The sequence below is a fragment of the Pleurodeles waltl genome, chromosome 3_1, assembly GCF_031143425.1.
Source record: "Pleurodeles waltl isolate 20211129_DDA chromosome 3_1, aPleWal1.hap1.20221129, whole genome shotgun sequence".
NCBI lineage: Eukaryota > Metazoa > Chordata > Amphibia > Caudata > Salamandridae > Pleurodeles > Pleurodeles waltl.
In genome coordinates, this window is record NC_090440.1 from 677,463,845 (window position 1) to 677,482,419 (window position 18,575).

At 45.8% G+C, this 18,575-nt stretch overlaps 1 protein-coding gene across 4 annotated transcripts in view; it reads left to right on the plus strand.

The window, feature by feature from the left end:
- Window positions 1-18,575, plus strand: part of LOC138284476 (PRKC apoptosis WT1 regulator protein-like) — a 317,310-nt gene that overhangs the window by 85,692 nt on the left and 213,043 nt on the right. For 2 of the 4 annotated variants that reach the window (XM_069223276.1, XM_069223279.1), the window contains exon 1: window positions 12,498-12,612. The exons of the other annotated variants lie outside the window; for them this stretch is intronic. The gene's annotated coding sequence lies outside the window, so the exon portion shown is untranslated. Of the gene's footprint in view, window positions 1-12,497; window positions 12,613-18,575 lie in introns of those variants that run through there. 4 annotated transcript variants of the gene reach the window in all.

An 18,575-nucleotide genomic window follows, 5' to 3' on the forward strand; every position in this document is an offset into this window, starting at 1 on the left:
AGTGTTGGAATGGTGGTCCTGCTGTGGGGGCCTTTCTGGGTTGATGGATGTCGACTGTAAAAATGATTGTGGGTGTGGTCTGTCCAGGCGACGGGTCTTGGGGTGTTGATCATAATGTTGTCTAGGTTAGATTAGATTAGATTCATTTTTGTAAAGAGTGGCACATGCCCAAAGGCGTCTAGGCACTGCCAACTACCTGAAAGCTGAAAATGCTTGTGTAAGATTTAGTAAATTAGACTGATTTCTCAGATACAAAGGCAATTGATTCCAGAGCTGGGATGTGGTATCTGAAAAGCATCTACCATCCCAGGAGGCTTTGTGAATTTTTGGAATAATCACTTTCTTAGCTGTGGTTGAACGAAGGCATTTGGTAGGGGTGTACCAAGCAAGTTTTCTTTGGAGAAGAGTCGGGCTGGCCTGATAGAAGACATTATGTGCAGTGCAGAGTGCTTTAAAAGCTTCTCTCTTTTTGATAGGGAGCCAATGTAATTCGTCCATACTCTTCAAAACTGATTCAAACTTTCTGATGTTTTTGAGAAGCCAGACAGCTGCATTTGCAATCTCTGAAGTCTTTTGAGAAAGCGCAACTGCGCACCAGCATATAGAGAGTTGCAGTAGTCCAACCTGGGTAGGACCGAGGAAGTGATTACTGTTTTCTGTAAGTCAGGAGGTAAAAAAGGCAGGATTTTCTTCAAAGTTTTTAAGATGAAAAAACAGGAGGACGTGAGTTGGTTAGTCTGCTCAGAAAAAGTGAGGTTGGAGTCCACAATGATTCCCAAGTTTCTTGCTTTGGCTACTGGAATTGGGAGCGTGCTGAGGAATTGAGACCACCAATTGTCATTCCAAAAGGACTCGTTACGTCCAGAAAGAAGGACCTCAGTTAAGAAAGAGGGAGAACGACGATGTGGGGCCTCAAGACACTGGAGCCGGGCCCGCAAGGGCCTAGGCCAATCAGAAGACTAGTCACAGGTAACTCCAATGGGGTCTAGGCCTATGCACCTACTTGCTATAGGTAATATATCATAGGTCACTACTAAAACAATCATTCAGCAATTCTAGTCTGTTGAACCCTGTGCCTGCAGACATAGGGCCTCATTGTGACTTCGGCGGTCCTTTCACAGGATGGCTGAAGCCGCTGCAGTCAACAGACCGCCAGTAATGGAGGTCTTTTGCCCGCTATATTAGGAGTGTTCCGCTGGGCCAACAGCCAAAAAAAGAGTTTTTGCCTGCTGGCCCAGCGGAACACTCACCACAACATTGATGAGGGCTCATAATAGAGCCAGCGGCAATGTTGTGGTGCATTGGGTACAGCAGCACCTGTCGCGCATTTCACTGCCCGTAATTTGGGCAGTGAAATGCACGATGGGGTTGTGCATGGGGGCCCCTGCACTGCCCATGCCAACTGCATGGGCACTGCAGGGGCCCCCAGGGGTTCCCAATGCCCTCATTCTGCCAGCCTTTCCATGGTGATGTTTACCGCCATGGAAAGGCTGGCAGATTGGGACCAGTAATCCCCAGACCAGCGCTGCTTGCAGCGCTGCCCTGGCGGATTACAACCTCCTGGACTGCCAGGCTTCAGGCTGGCTGCAGCCTGGCAGTGTCGGCGGTTGGACCGTGGTGGCTCCGCCAGGGGCATAATGGGGCGGTCCGACCCCCATCGCGAGGCTGGTTGTCTTAAGACCGCCAGCCTCGTAATGAAGCCCTCACTGTCCTTAGGGCACATGAAGGAATGGCCAAACATTAAAGCTGTTAAACCTGCCATTACCATTACTGTCAGGTCTGCCAAAATAGTGCTTCCCATCATGGAGAGTTGGGTGCTATGCCACGGGGAACACTACAAACTGCCACCCTAAAATAGGGCAGCAAGATAGAGAGGAGGGTGTATGGGACTTATGCTAAATTTTGGTTGGAGCCCATTACTGCCTTTCTCTAAATTAAGCCATAATTTGAATATCCAGGAGCGAATTCAAGACTTCTGTTCATCACATCTAACTACAGCTAATAATTTGAACAGTTAATTGTTTGTGTTTATGTTGTGTTGTTTCAAGAAATTGGTGTGTTACTACTATACTTGGGTATATAGTTGGATAATTACACATATATTTTATAGAAGCCATGATGTAAAATGACTTTCAAATGTATATGCAAATACTAAAAGTAGGGTGTTCATCAGAGTTTGGAAGCATATAGACCACATTTGTGACCATCACTCTCTTTCCTTTCACTGTTCTTTCCTTTTGTTCACATTCACATTCTTTTGTATCTTTGATCTCTGCCTATATCTCTTTTAGGGTGTTTGCCCTTAAACAATGTCCTCTACTGTTGATCTCCCTTTTGCTGCCTCTGTTTTCTCTCACTGATGACCATTATTATCTGACTATGATTGCTCACTATTCTCTATTTTCTGTTTATTATCTGTAATCTTGTTCTCCCAACCTCTGTTTATCTTGATCTCTGGTCATCTTGGTTTCTTTGTCATTGATTGTCCCTGACCTATCTTTGCTCACTCTCCTCTGTTTTTATGTTCTCTTTTATGCTCCTGTCCATGGTTGAGCTTTTTCAGTTGTCTTTCATTGAATATGCTTCCTATGGTTCATCTTTCGTGTGGTTCTGTCTCTCTTCGCTCTTAGTGTCAGCTCAGAACCTCCTCCTCCCTCTACCTGAGGTTCCAGTTGCCTTATCTTGATTTATTTCTCTGCCTTTTGTCCAAATCATTGTTCAAGCTTTCTCTCTCTCTCTTTCTCTATTCTTGTTCTGTCCCAGTGTATGCCCCTGATCATGTTCTCCTTTCCTGATGACCTCTTGATTTTCTATCCTGATCTGTCTGTTCTTGTTCGTTCATCTCCCAGTTATCTGCCCTGACCTCTGCTATTAGTTATCTAACATTGGTTTTCCAAGTTATTGATTTTCTGTTCTCCATTGTTGCTCTCTGTGGTCTTTCTTCGCCTCTCTCTGTTTTTCATATTGCTTATCTTTCCTTAAACATTGTTCATTCTCTGCCTGCAGTCTGTTACCGTGCCTGAATTCTGTTTTGACTTATTTTCCATGATCTTTGTTGTCTTGCCAACACCTGTGTTCCATCTTCACCCATGCTATCAGTTCTCTTATTGTGACCTGTCCGTTTTCTACCCTTGATCTTCATTATCTTCCCTTTACCTCTGTACCTAACCTATTTTATTTTCCACTGAACTGTGTCAATATTCTATAATTAATCTGTGATCTTCTACTGACTTGTTTCTTCTGACCCTTCTAACCTCTGTTGTTTACTGTTGATGTCTATCTAATCTTCACCTTTTAACTCGGTTATTTTTTTTACCACTATCTTTTCTTCATTCTTGTCTTTTATTATCTTCCATTCACCTTTCTCTCCTTCTGTTACCATTGCTTAACATGAATCCCTTCTCTATACTTTGCCACTTTCATTTCCAGTGATAGCTATCTCAACTGGCTATCCTTGATATTTGGTATCCTTCCTTGACCTGCCACTTGTCTATGTATAATCTATGTTATTTTCCATTGTTCTGTGGCTGTTGATGTTTTTCAATCGTCTGTCCTTTGGCTTTGGTCCTTCCTCTTCTCTATACCAGGCGTTTTTTTAATCTCCCCTTGATCACTGTCCTTTCGCTGCCCTTGATCTATGTTTTCTTTTTTCGAGTTCTCTCTGTTCTCTTTCCTTGATACATTAACTTCAATTTATATCTTTGCTTCCTTGACCTCTGTCCCTTCTTCGCCTCCTTCACCTCCATTACCTTTCCTCATCCCCTGTCTGTTCTCTACCCTTATTCTTTTTTCTCTTCTCTTTATCTTCAATATTTCATCACTGTTATTGTCCCCCGTCTTTGTATTTTGTTTTTCTCTTTACCTCTATTGTCTTTCATGAACGTCCCTTCTCTACATAATATTTCTTAACTTCCCTTGACCACTCTTTTCTCACTCCTTGTTTTCTACTATATTTCCTTGATGTCTGTGTTTTCTAACCTTGATCTGCAATTGCCCTTTGATTAGGGTTACCAGGCATCCCGAATTTACCGGGACAGTCCCGGTTTTTCACCCAGCAGTCCTGGCAGATTTCGGGAAATTTAGCTCATGTCCCCGTTTTTAGAGAGGGATGCCTGAAAAGAGTGGGGGGTGTTTTTTTTGTTTTTCAAAGATGAGATAGTTAGCAGGCGTTATCAGAAAGCAATGTAGGGGGGCGTGGCCAAGATGGCGGCCGCGACGGATGCCTAAAACGTAGGCTCCGTCCCGGGCCTAGCAAAAAATCCTGATCGGCGCTCCCGGGGAGGTAAAGATCCGACAAGTAAAACCCCTCAGGAGTCGATTGATGCGCGGGGAGATGACGCGGAGTGACTGTCGCGTCCCCGAGGATCTCGGACTCGGAAGAGGCCTTGCCTGCCGTCGGAGCCTGGGGCTCACGTGCGCAAGAGATGCAGAGGGGACCACGATCGTGAGGATCGACGACTGCGGGCCCAAAAAGGTGCGGTGAGAGGTTGGGGAGGGTCGCTAGTAAGGGGGGCTGTCACCAGCCAGGAGGCCCTCCTTCCCCCCCCTCCCTGGGACACCCTGTGACACTGATTTGAGGGAAAACAAGGCGCAAGCAAACAAAGCACTACTATAAACCCTGGAACAATTCAAAATAGCACTGCAGGGATCTCCTCCCCACCCTTCCTCCTTTGTTGATACACCGCTACTACAGGGAGCACACCCAGGAGCCCAAGGGCCTGACGGGAGGTCACCAGGCCGCCATGGCTAACCGGATTGGGTCCAGGCACCAGCCCACAGAGGGAACGGAGAGGGTGATATGGACACCGAATTTGGGCACTGGAATGTCCCAAATGGTACAAAATAATAAGAATGATTAGGCCGCTTTGACAGGTATATCGGCCTCGACACTGACCACTGTTGTTGCAAAGAGGGGTGCTTTTTTTAACTCTGAGCCTCACTGCCCGTGGTGACTTCTGCCGATGTGGAGTGGCCTGGCCCGTATTGAGTGATCTTCCACTGGGTCGTGGGTGCAGATCCCCTGGAGAAATTTGGCGCGTAGACCACGCACTGGAACATTGATCCAGAACACGGTGGGGAGATCCTGATCGGAGGTCATGTTGGGGAAGTCCAAGACAGCTAAGGCCCAAGAGCGTCCTGTACCCGCGGTGCTCCCGGGTGGGCAGCAAACAATGCCTAGCCTACAATCCCTAGAAACCACGGACAAGCCCACTCGGCCCAATTCGAGAAAATCTTGCAGGCGATCATGGACACTAAATCCTCGCTAGAAAACAGAATCAACACAGTATCCCAAGACCTCAACCTACTAAGGGTGGATCACCGTAATCTGGAGGAGAGAGTCGGAACAGTGGAGGACACGCTGGGTGGGCTGGGCCCACTGGTCGCAGAGAAAAATAAACAAATCCAGCGCTTGGACTCTGAGGTGAAGGTCCTTTGGAGACGTGCAGGGGAAGCTGAGGGCAGGTCACGCCGCAATAATGTCTGCTTTCTGGGATTTCCCGAAAGATCGGAAGGGCAAAACTCGGAACTGTTCCTGGAGCAATGGCTGATCAAAGAGGTACTGCATGGTGCCCCATCAAAGTTCTTCTCCGTGGAAAGGGCACACAGAGTCCAGGGGAGACAGCCAGCTCCAGGACTACCACCTAGACCGATGATTGCACGATTCCTAAACTACAGAGATCGAGATGCGATACTTCAACATTTTCGCAGTAAAGTACCTATTCAATACGAGGGGACCTCTATCACTGCCTACCCAGATTTTACCCAGGAAGTTCAGCGACAATGCAATTCTTATATGAAAATCAAACAGCGCCTTCGCGAGCACAATATTAAATATGTCCTGATGTTTCCTGCTAAACTGAGAGTGATCTCGGACGATCTAACTCATGTGTTCACCACCCCAGAAGACGCTTGGACATGGCTGCACGCCAAAGGCATGGCACAAACCCAGGAGGGGCAGGAGATGGTGATGCATGGCTCACATCGCCGGCACGGAGGAGACCCAGGAAATGCTCAAAGGTTCAACCCACGGAAATACAAGCTGTGCCCGAGAGAGCAAAAGTGTTGAAGGAAACGACTTTGCAGACGCAAAACTCCTTCGGTGTGCTATAGGCTAATCTAAGCGACTATACGGACTCGGACTCTGCTAGCTCTGACTCAGCAGTTTTGGATGCGCTGAGGGGTCCGAGGCTCATGCCCAGATCTGCAGATGCACTCTGATTGTCCAGAGGAAAGAACGGTGGAACTGCCTCTTTCTTTCTTGTGCTCCACGGCATTACAGTGGAACCTTGAGACCGTGGGGTTGAGTAAGACAGGAATGTCACTGCCTTTAAATATAAGTATCAGCTGGTTAGCCCTCTCTTCCCGTACACTTGTAACATACAACATTGAGCCCTGAGGGATTGAGCGGCTAGGCACCATGGGAGTGCCGGTATGCTTACTTTCTTCTTCAATGTTGGGGGCCCCTTACAAGGGCCACCTCCAAATATTACCATGACTCCCCAGAAGTTATCCATATGGATAAAGTTTTCCACTGTTAGAAGTGTGCTGTTTTTTTTGCTATCAAGGATGGCAGTTAGAAAAGTGAAATTATGCCACAGTTTTTGGGGATTTGAAAGGGTGGCTAGGGGGACGGAATGGTTTTGTTTATGTTTACTAGGTCTACCTAAATTGAAAACTTTACTATCACAGCTGTTAGTTTACAGTAAATCTCATAAATGGAGCAGTGCAATTTGTGGTGGAGCTGAAATACGGAACATAACACACACACAAATATTTTACAACAGGACGCGGTTCAGGGTGCATTCCGCGTTATGCATGAATACAACATAATCACTTGGAACGTGTGAGGTATGGCAGCGCAGGGCAATAGACACCAAATTTATACTCACCTTAAACGTCAAAGAATACACATTGCTATCCTACAGGAGACACACCTATTGGAGGCTGATTTGGGCGCACTAAGGGGGCGCTGGGGAGGACAGATTTTAGGAACATCATTTTCGGCCTATGCAAGGGGGGTATTGGTGTGGATAGCACAGGGGGTACCGTATGTCCAACACACCCGCAGGATAGATCAGGGGGGCAGATATGTGGTGATAGAGGGACAATTAGATGGCAGACAACTCACACTAATAGGGATCTACGCCCCCAACAGCGCGTTGACTGAATTTCTACACACACTGACACCAGCATTGCTGGTGAATCCTGCAGAGCCGGCCGTGTGGGGGGGGGGATTTTAATAGCACACTGGATATATCGATGGATCGATCGATATCACCCTCAGGGAGGTTGACACATAGGAGTGTCACTAGCCCACTGTTGGCATGGGCGGGAGAAATTAGACTGCACGACATTTGGTGCATCGAACACCCAACGCACAGGGAATAATCATTCTACTCCGCACCCCACAAGGTACACACCAGGATAGATATTATATGGGGGACCCCAGATATATGCTCTCTAATTAAGGACTCTGGATACTTGGCCAAAACACTATCTGATCATTCTCCGCTAATGATGACAATACGATGGGGTAGAAGACGTCCCGTGATCCCCACTTGGCACCTGCAGGTGGAGACCCTCCAAGATCAGGCATTTAGGGAAGAACTGAATACAACAATAAGACAGTACTGGGAAACAAACAGTGGTTCTACAGAAACAAGAGCGATGGAGTGGGATGCACATAAAGGCATCGTTCGGGGTCATTGTCTATCGGCCACTTGGGGAGTGCAGCGCACCCTTCATGTTGAGGTTGTGAGAGCTTTGGAAGTTGTGGTGGCTCAAAATGAGGCACCATACACAGAACTCAGAGCTCAGCGTACGAAATATGATGAGGCGGATTTACAGCTTTGCCAGCATGATTATAATTACCACCTGGTACGCTTACAAACAGAAGGTGACAGATCGGGTAGACTGCTGGCATGGCTTCTTCGTGAGGACCGTCAGCAAGCTCCTATAGGGGCTATACGCCTAGCTGTTGGAACTATGGCCACCAGCCTGGAAGCGATCAACAAAGCGTTCAAGGACTACTACACGGGCTTGTATAGGGGGCAAACCACATTTACTACCAAACAACTGGGGTCTTTTCTTGGGGGGCGCCCCTAGCACGGTTGTCACAGCTAGATAAGGAGACATTAGAGGCTCCTCTAAAAAAGGGAGGAGCTGGAGGTGGCCATAGCACAGATGTCCCAAAATAAAGCTCCAGGAATGGATGGCTTGCCAATAGAGTATTACATCACTTATTCGAAACACCTGAAACGCCATCTATTGGCGGTATTTGAGGAAGCGTGGTCCCACAGTCTGCTCCCACCCTTGCAAAGAGAAGCACTGATAGTGGTCCTTCCTAAGCAAGGCCGTGACCCTGCAGACGTTAGGTCTTAAAGACTGCTTTCTCTTCTAAACTTCGATTGCGAAATCCTGGGTAAAGTCTTGGCAAACAGGCTTGCCCCCATAATACATACCTTAATACATGAAGACCAGAATGGCTTTATTCCAAAACGCAATACATTCCTAAATATCTGCAGATTGCTCAGCGTCATTGGGGATACTCCGCCGGGGGCATACGATAATGTGGCAATGTCATTAGACATCGAGAAGGCATTTGATACGCTAGGTTGGGACTTCCTGTTTGCCACCATGCATGACATGGGGTTTGGCCACGGCTTCATACGCTGGGTGCAGACATTATATGCTGAACCCAGGGCTAGAGTGAAAATGGGAGGCATTATATCCGATAGCTTCCCCATTAACAGAGGAACCCACTATCTCCCTTGTTGTTCGCCATTGCGATGAAACCACTGGCGATTAGGTTGCGAGCGGTGGAAGAGCAATGGGGGGTGTGCAGATCTGGAATGCGTCATATTATTTCCCTATATGTGGACGATGCATTGATATATCTGGAAAGAGGAAGCGAGACGATGCCTTCGTGATTTCCCTGCTAGACGATTATGGGAGAATATCGGGATTAGTGGTGAACTGGGATAAATCCTGTGTGTTTCCCTTGATTGATTGGCCTATGGGGGCGAGGGAAGATGCTCCAGCTGGACGTCTGAGGTGGTGTTTTCATACATTCAAATACCTAGGAGTTCATATTTATCATGAACCCGGGGATCTGAGAGATGGCAACCTGGGCCGAGCGCTGAACTCCATGAAGGGATCTTTGCGCTTTTGGTGCTCGTTGCCGCTGTCGCCGTTGGGTAGAGTGGCGGTGGCGAACATGTTATTACTCCCCCATCTTCTTTACTATTTTGCGGCATTACCGGTCGTAGTGCCCAAAAGCTTTTTCCGCAAACTAAATACACTACTACTGGGACTCATATGGGGAAAGGGCAGGACTCGAGTAGCACTTACCGCCCTGCCCCGACCACTAAGTTATGGTGGGCTAGGCGCCCCCAACTTCGAACTTTATTTTGCTTCCGCGCAATTGCAATGGGTATTAAATTGGATACACAGACCTGAATCAGCAGAATCTGCATGGGCCAGCACGCAGCTACACGGCGTGCCGCTGATTACATGGCTGTCAAATAACTTGGTGAAAGGTGCCACTGGTAACCCCTTATTGATAGCTGCACATGAATGGTGGAAACGGTATATACAAAAGGGCCGCATGAAGTCCCCATACTCTCCCCTTATCCCCCTGGGGCAACTCCCGGGAAGGGTCAACACGTCCAGAGCGTATTCCACTGCTGCTTGGGCAGAGGCAGGAATATTAACAGTAGGAGATTGCTTCGAGGAAGGCGTCTTGATGTCGTTTGAGGCCATGAAGGACCTCATGTCGGTGGGACCAGGTCAATTCATAGCATACTACTCTATATGCCATTTTAATATGAAGGCGTGGACGTCGGGCTATCGGGAGCCAGCTATCTCCCTTGCACTACACCACATGTTGCTATATGACAGTCAAACTAAAGTCATAACAAATCTTTATAAAGTCTTAAATAGATTTCCCGAAGCTGGTTTGGAAAATGTAAGAGGGTGATGGAACGCTGTTCTTCTGAACCAGTTATCTCCTGAGGATTGGTCGCAGGCCCTCTGTCACACTTTACAGGTGTCGAGGAACCCTAGGTTTCGTTACACCCAATTCAATTATATTCATCAGACGTACCTATCACCAGCCCGGTTGAGGCGCATGTTCCCTGCGTCCAGCCCTCTATGCCCCGCTGCGGTTCCCGATCAGCCCACTTCTATCATATGGTATGGGAGACTGGTCCTTTAGAGGAGGTATGGCGGGAAGTAGTAGCTAATATCTCAGAAATAACAGCCCATTCACTCCCGCTAGACCCTATATCCTGCTTACTGGGTGTTAGAATAAGGGAAAAGAAAGCACAGATATATCCATAGGTTTGCAGACCTAGCACTCATAATGTACAAAAGATTGATTGCAATGAACTGGAAAGCCCCTAAAGCAACAGAACTAAAGATGTGGCGTGCCTTGACATTGCGTTGGGCGCGCACGGAGCATCAAGTACTACGTAGGCTGCGAGACAGAGGCCAAACACACACGGGAAGCGACGCTTGGGAAACATTTGTCACTAGAATAGAGGTTAAGAACGACGAGCGCCCACCATGAATCTGATAACCTGGGATACACAGATTGAGGAGAGCATCTCGACCATGCGACATGCATACACCCCCTATAATACATTGACTTTCCCCTCACAGCTCGATAATTGTATAAAAGCCCAGGAGTGGAGGGTCTTCTCGTCACCGCCCCGCGCTTATAGAAAAACAACCACACAAAATACACCCAGTGAGAACGCACATGAGACTGATACTGGTCCAGTGCAAAGTAAGGGCTAAATGGCAATGCTGAGATAGGAATGCCGACACGCCCTAAAAACACCGCGGGATCACGCTTCCATAACAATGGACATGATAGGTGGCAAGTCAAGGCTTGCACGCTCCACGATAAACAAACAAACAAACATCCGGAGTACACACTATAACAGCGATACTAAATTGTACTACACCACCACACGATGATTGCGAAAGAGGGGAACAGACTCCATTAGAAAGCTGCTGTCTACAGCATCACCAATAACTCTTGATACAGTTGTGCACTAAAGAATGTAAATCCTGCCATACGAAACTAGACCAAGGCTGTTGTTAATTTACCATGTTATTACAGTTCAGCTGTATCCTATTATTTTATCAGCTGAATTTATTATCAAGTATCTGTGCTGAAAATAATAAAAAAGATGTTTTAAAAAAAAATCAGAAAGCAATGTACTTAACAGGCAATATGGTGGCTTTAAAAATTGCATTTTATTTATGTTCTTAGTGCCTCTTCTTTAATGCTATGCTGGTGAGCGCTGTCATTCTGTGTGCTCGGTTGAAGTAAAATTGTAGTCCTGCTTCTATTTTTTGTGACAGCTCCCAGTTTTTGGCCTTAAAATTCTGGTCACCCTACCTTTGATCTCCCTGACTTTATACCCCACATCTGCTTACCTCACTCGGTCTTTGTTTTTCTATCCTTGATCTCTGTTATCTCCCCAGGACCTCTTTCTTCTCTACCTTCAATCTCTTGCTGTTTATGATTCATGTCTTTGATCTGTTGTGTTCCTTCATATCTGTCGTTTTGTCTTAGATATGTTATTTGCACTTAATCTCTATTTGCTACTTCCCTTGCCCTCTGTCCTTCACTTCCCTTGCCCTGTGCCTCGTCCAGAACCTTGACCAGGTATCTTCCTTTGGTTTCTGCCTCTACTCTTGGTCTGTGTAATTTCCCCTTGGTGGCTTTAAGTTTTCTACGCTTGGTATAGCTTACATTACCTGAGCCTCTTTTGCTTCAAACCTTTGATCAGTTATAATAGCTTGGTTTCCTTCTCCGCTCTGTACATTAAACAGTAGTTACTTTCGCTTGACTTTCTTTTAATTTCTACCCTTGATCTGTTATCCTCCTTTGACCATTCTCTGTTGCTCTTTTAGTCTCTTACCATTACTTAATCACTCACCATTTTCTATCTTTGACCTCCGTACTTGCTCTACGCTTGAGCTCTCATACATTTTTTGTGGTTTTTATATATAGCTTGAACACGACTCTGATAATATTGAACCGTTTTACACATTACCATGAGTTATTTCCCCTGGATCTCTACCATCATCCAAGATCTATTTGTTTTGGATATGTTTTTCTTTCCTGTTCTTTGGCACATGATGGCGCCCTGTCTGCAGATTTGCGATGTGAAGAATCGGAAGCTAAGAATAGGTCCCGCGTAGAACCCCAGAGCCGGCAGCTCTGGCCATTGCGCCACATCCTCTCTCCATTATTAAAAGTTCGTGTTGACTTTCTTCCTCGTTTATGTTACTGTCTCCATCTTTTCCCAACCCTGCGCGTGACTATGCGCTTGCTTCTTAACGCAGGGGGTCTCCCTGCCTACATTCACTTCTCCACGCTTACCCTGTTTCGCCCTTCATTTCTGTCTAGCCATCTGCTTTCGGTCCCTACCCCTCCCTCTCTTTCCCGCTTTGGTACCTCCCTGCCCCTCCTTCATCTGCAGGAACAGTTTACATGTGAAACAGTAAAATATGGAAAGAGACCTCACTCGAGCAGGCGGGAGATCTCCACCCGACAACCTTCGCTGTACTATGCAGTGACCGACTGTGTGCCTGGTGAGTGATTCTGTCTGCGGAGTGACTGACCGTACCTACAGAGTCACTCTCTGCAGTTAGTGCCTGCTTACGGTGAGTAACTGTCTAGAGCGGTAGAGTGATTGTGTCTTCGGCGAGTGACTGTCACGGGAAAGAGGCTACGAGATGAATTGGGTCACTGTGTTTCGTAATGACTGTGTCTTTGCGAATGGTGTCTCGTTGCACACCTGCTGGATTAACCAAAGTTTCTGTATAGATCCTGAGAGACGGGTTCTTGTGAGTATGCGTCTTAATTTTATAATAGTATATGTATTATGTTTGTTTATCGAGTAGATTTTGTGAATGCGTGCATTTATATGTTTTATTAACTGGGAATAAACCTTTAGCCCGGAATGTGTATGGCTATCTGTGATGTGACTTTCTGGCGCATTCTGCTGTGTGCAGTGACAAGGTCTCTGCAGAGATGGTCGGCGCCTGTTTAAGTGCGCGTTTCTGCAGAAAATGTCTTAGTTGCAATGGAGTCCAGAGTTTTCAGTGAATGAGTCTGTCTACAGACAGCACCAGTGTCTGTGGTAATACGTAGAGTGGCTTCGTTTTATGCGTGAATACTTGATGTCTGTCTCCGGAGAATGACTGAAGTGAGTGAATAAGTCTCTTGCGAGAGTCAGTCATCAGTGACTGTTTCTGAGGTGAAGGAGTGTCGGTGACGACTAGCTGCCTTGATAAAAGTCTGCATGTGATCCACGGGCTATATATAGAACGAGAGACTGCCCCTGATGAAAGCCCGCCGAGGGCAGTGTTGTGTGAGATGAGTAGCTGTCTGCAGTGAGTGACTGTTGCGAGTGACTGTCGACCAGCCGTGTCGCAGTGAGTCATTTTATATTTGTTAGATAACCGTGGCTGGTGTCGGTGACTGTCCCCAAGGCGCGACTGTGTCTGATTAGTGATTTATCTACGGCGAATACAGATGTGTCAGTCTGTTAGGAGTGATCGGCTAAACCAGCAGTTCGCGACTGTAAATAATGGCTGTGGGCAAGCCACCGAGTGGGCGGTGAATGCCTTTGTTTCTTTTTTTTAATAGATGATGATGAGGGACTGATCGTGGGTGTAGCTAGCTGCAGCGACAGACAGTACTGAGTGACTTTCGCATTATGTGACATGCGTTGAACGACTATCCCCACTGAGTAATTGCCTTTTGTCAGTAACGTCATCTACGTCAAAGATCATGTTATTGTGCTTGTCGTAAGTGCACTATGTCTCCGTGAGTGAATGTATCTGCACTGAGTGACTGCCTGCAATAAACAACACTGGTGAGTGACTAGTCTGCAGAAAGGGACTGCAGCAAGTGACTATGCTGCGAGTGACTTAGCCTACCATGATTAACTGTATTTTCAGTGAATGTCTGTGGCGAGTAATTGAGGTGACAGATGTGTGACACTTTCTTACCTTAGGTACTTTTATGATTTTCGTCAATTTTAGTGAGTTTTACCTATGAAGAAAAGTAACAGTAGCAATAGGCATTGTACGGCTGGCGAGCGAGTACGTGCAGTGAAAGAATGTCAGGTGTAAGGACTGAAGTCGGTGGGAATAGCTGAGAGTATTGTGTGAGGGACAGAGATGGCCTCCGATACTGTAATGGCGAACATGCCGCTGTGTCACAGAAAGGCGCGTCGCGTGCGGAGGCGGCGCGCTCTCATACACGGCTCAAAAATGCAGTGTGACCCGTCCGGATAGGTGGCTGAGGTTCAGTGCCAGCAGTGAAAAGGCTGGTGATACAAATCAGTGAGCAGATTAGCATCTCACTATATGCTTCAGGAGTTGGGAAGGAAGACCATGGGTTTAACAGCCCCCCTCGAATGAGAGATGGTGCTCGGTTTTTCCTACATGCGCTGTGAGTTTGTACTACTTGCTGCATTCTTCATAGACTCGTTATTCTGGACAAGTGACCATGAGTCAGACGTAGAAACACATTTTCTTGTAGCAAACCCTGCGATTTTGTAAATCACAGGATTCGTGACAAGAAAATTTATATTTTGAATGTACTAAACTAATTTAGTGATTCTGTGGTATGTTTCTGAATCACTAAATACATTTAAGAAGATATTAAGAATCACAGTTTGGAAGAGGCGCCCCTGCCAAATAGCGATTCTTTATGGTATGCTTTAATGTTTTGCAACTGTAATCCGATTACAAAACATATATCACTGACTCCTGAAAGGCTGTGGTAACCTCTTCACAAACGGGAAAGGGTCCTTAAGAAACCTTCCCCCTTTGTGAATAGTAAAAAATGCTATATTTGAGTAGGCAGTGGTCAGGGAGCCACTGCCCACTCTTAAAAAATAATTGTAAAAACTGCTTTCCTTTAAGGTGAACGAGGTGCATTATTATTTTTTTTTCAAAAAGCATTGCTTTATTTTTAAGCAGTCACAGACATGGTGGGCTGCTGACCACAGCAGGCCACCATCCCAGTGAAGGCTGGAAATCGTACTGGGTCGCAATTTGCAACTTACTGGTCAGATTGCATACCACTGCGATTCAGTATTTTGTGAACACACCTGTAGGTCGGTTTGCGAAATACCACAGGATTTGCAAACGGGTTATGCACAGTTTGTGACCATCTTTTGCAAATCTTACCTTAGTCTATCTGGTCCTACATTTTTGCACCCTGTGGTGAAATACGAAAGTGGGATGTGTGGGAGTGCGTCGACAGATGGTGCTTTTGGTACAAATAGGTCAGAATTCCATGCTAGAGTCATGACTGCTGGATTTACCGTTACTAGCCAGTATATTCGCATGGAATTCAATCTATAATGAGTTTGAGAGGTAAGGTTGACATTGAAAAGGGCAATGGTGTGGTAGACAGAGTTGCAAGGTAAAGATAGACATAGAGGTGAGTTGAGAGATGTATAAAGAGAGGCATACAGAGAGAAAGGTGAAGTAGAAAGAGAAAACTTGGTAAAGAGAGGGAATTAGGAAAACGTAAGATAGCAAGAGGTGAGTTAGAGAGAATTAAGGCAGAAAAAGTGAGAGGTAATGTTGAGAGGTGAAATAGAAAATGATTGATTTGGTAAAGTGAGAGGTCAGGTTGTGAGATCGAGAGAGAGTGGTGTTGTAGAGTGATATGAGTTAGTGATATATAAGTGGGATAGAGAGAGAAATAAGATAGATAAAGAGGGGAGGTAGGATGTGCTAAGGCAGTGAGGTTGCTGAAAGAGGTGTGAAGTATGGGAAGAGTTGGGTTGAGAGAGGTGAAATTGATGGAGGAGCTACAGGGAGGTAAAATAGAAACAACATATTGAGAAGTAGAGATGTAGAAATAGAGATGAGGGTATGAGAGATGAGGGTGTGACTGTGACAGCAAGGTAGGGAGGTGTATTCAGAGAGAGAGGAGAGGTAGACATTGGTAATGCAGAGATAGTTTAGAGAGAAACAGAGGGTTTATTTACATAGAGATAGCTAAAGGCAAATAGATAATGAGTAAGAAGAGGCTAGGTAAAGTATTGAGAAACACGAGACAGAAAATGTATTTTTCAATGTAATTGCTACCAGTCACCCGAGAGTGTGGGCCTAATATCTGAAACGCACAGCTACCAAATTAAAAATAAATTAATCTATTATTAATGCACCTCTGTAGTTGGATTTGCCACTTTCTAGACTGCGTTACAGATGGGGCGCTTTATCAGGTGAGACGATTACCCAGGGCATGTCATTAGATTGGAGCAGTGTTGTTTGGTCTTGATAAATTGGGGGATGTTGTTCCAGGCCATGAGTGTATACAAGAAGTCCTATTGCCTTGTCTTTTTTTCTTTCTCAAAATTGTATTTCTCCAGTCTGATAGTGTCCTGGCTGTGGGTGTGTCAAGAGCCACCAGAGATCGTAAGCTTGTGAGACAGATAGACATGGGTGCAGTTCATGATCTCTTTGTACATGATGCAGCTGCCCTTGAAAGTGATGCGGGCTGTCAAGGGGAGTGTGCAAAGTTCCATCAGGGTAGGGTGTTGCGGCCATATTTCTTCAGGCTATTTACGAGTCGTTGCTACTGTTCTGGATGCGAATTTACAAGTGCTTGAGCAGCAGTTCTGTAGTCACACTCTCTGAGGAATGTTTTTGCTTTAATTGGTACAAAAAACTGGTACCAGGCCTTCTTGGTTTTCTTGCCGATCAATGTGTTCCTTGAAGATGAGGTTGGTTCCCATGGTAAAGCTGCGTCACTTGGCATCGGTTAAAGCTGGGCTTTGGATCAGTGGAAGTTCGTATCATTGAGCCAGGTTTGGTTTGTAGATGCATGCTCTTTCTGATGAGTCGTGTTTCTTTAGATTGGTGCACTTTGCAAAGTTTGACTGTATGCTGTGAATTTATTGATCTCTGCACTCTGCTCCAAGGACCTGATTCACAAAGGTAATTTACACTTTTTTAGTAAGTTTACACTTTGTGTAGGTTTACTGCTTTTGGTATTAACAAACTGTGAGTAATCTTACCACACAAGTATAAGTTATATGTCTCCCACCTCTCATTTCCATACTTTTCTCTTGTTCCTGTCTCAGTTGTCTCCATCATTTTTCCTACTCATAATTTTAGGTCTCAACTATGTTTACAGTTCTGTTTCTTCCATCCTCTGAGTTTCTAGTGCTTCTTCTCCCCTCTGTTCTCTTCTCCCCTATTTGTTCACCTGTGTGTGTAAACCATATATTTTGAAATTGTTTTTTCTGTCTTTTTGGTTTTGGCTCATTACGTAAAACCCTCTGAACTAAGGGCACAAGATAGACTCACCTGTTCAATAGAATAATGCAGCTGTCATGCAGAAGCATTGGATAACTGTGTTGCTGGATAACAATGGAAAAAATAGTAACTTGGGCCTATTCTATACTTGTTTAGTGCTAGACTGTAAAGAACAATAAAAGAGGAAAAATACCAACAAAAATACCCAGTACTTCATAAAAAGATCCAGTGATAGATACAACAGAGGGACACACACTCACCCTCCCCTGCATTTAGCACTGTACTAAGTCTAAGAACCTACATGTTTACAGTAATATTAGCATAACTAGGTACAAATCAATTACTGTATATATTTATATATATATATCTCCTGTTTTGCCTGAGTGCCTCCGTGCTCCTGAACGAAGGGGCGTCAGCAAAAAATAGTCTCGGCTCACTCCGTACACATCCTTCATATTCCTTCACTCGTCTCAAGAAAGGCTACTGACACAGCATGACTTGAGAAAAAAATCATACCTTCAGTGTGCTGGCCTTTCTTGAGTCAAGTGAAGGGATTTGAAACATATCTATCTATCTATCTATCTATCTATCTATCTATCTATCTATCTATCTATCTATCTATCTATCTATCTATCCATACCTAGTGGCAGTTGCCACATGTCCACCCTCCCCATTTACATTGTGGCTGGGCACTAGGAGATGGGCTCTCTGGGGCCAAAAACAACCCAGGGAGGCTGGTCACATGCTCTCTTCCACCAGAAAATAGCACTGGACCCCTGGGATGGACCCCCAGGCTGAAAATGGCACAAGGAGGTGAGTTGCGCATCCCCCCTTCCTCTACTTATGATGCTGGGCTTCAGGAATGGGGTCCCTGGGGCCAAAGCCGGCCAGGGAGGGGAGCCACGTGACCCTCCCCCTTTACAATTATGGCTGGGCCCCAGGGGATGGGTGTCCCCGGGGCCGACATTGATGAGGGGACACCGATCTATGCACCACTAGCACTGACAAGATTGGCTGGCTGCAAAATGATTGGAAAGTTGCATCTGCCATTTTAGATATCCAGGAATGGTCCTGGGGTGTGAGCATTTAAAAAAAATCTAATTGAAGGGTTCAGGGTAGAGGTACCCTTATCCCATGGGTGCAATATAAGGGTCTATGAGGGACTCTTGATGGGCAAGAAATTGCCCGAACTATTTTTTGTGCATGTGCATGTATCCGCAGATCCCCTGCGGTGCTCAGCGCGAACCTTGCAGTAAATCCATAAT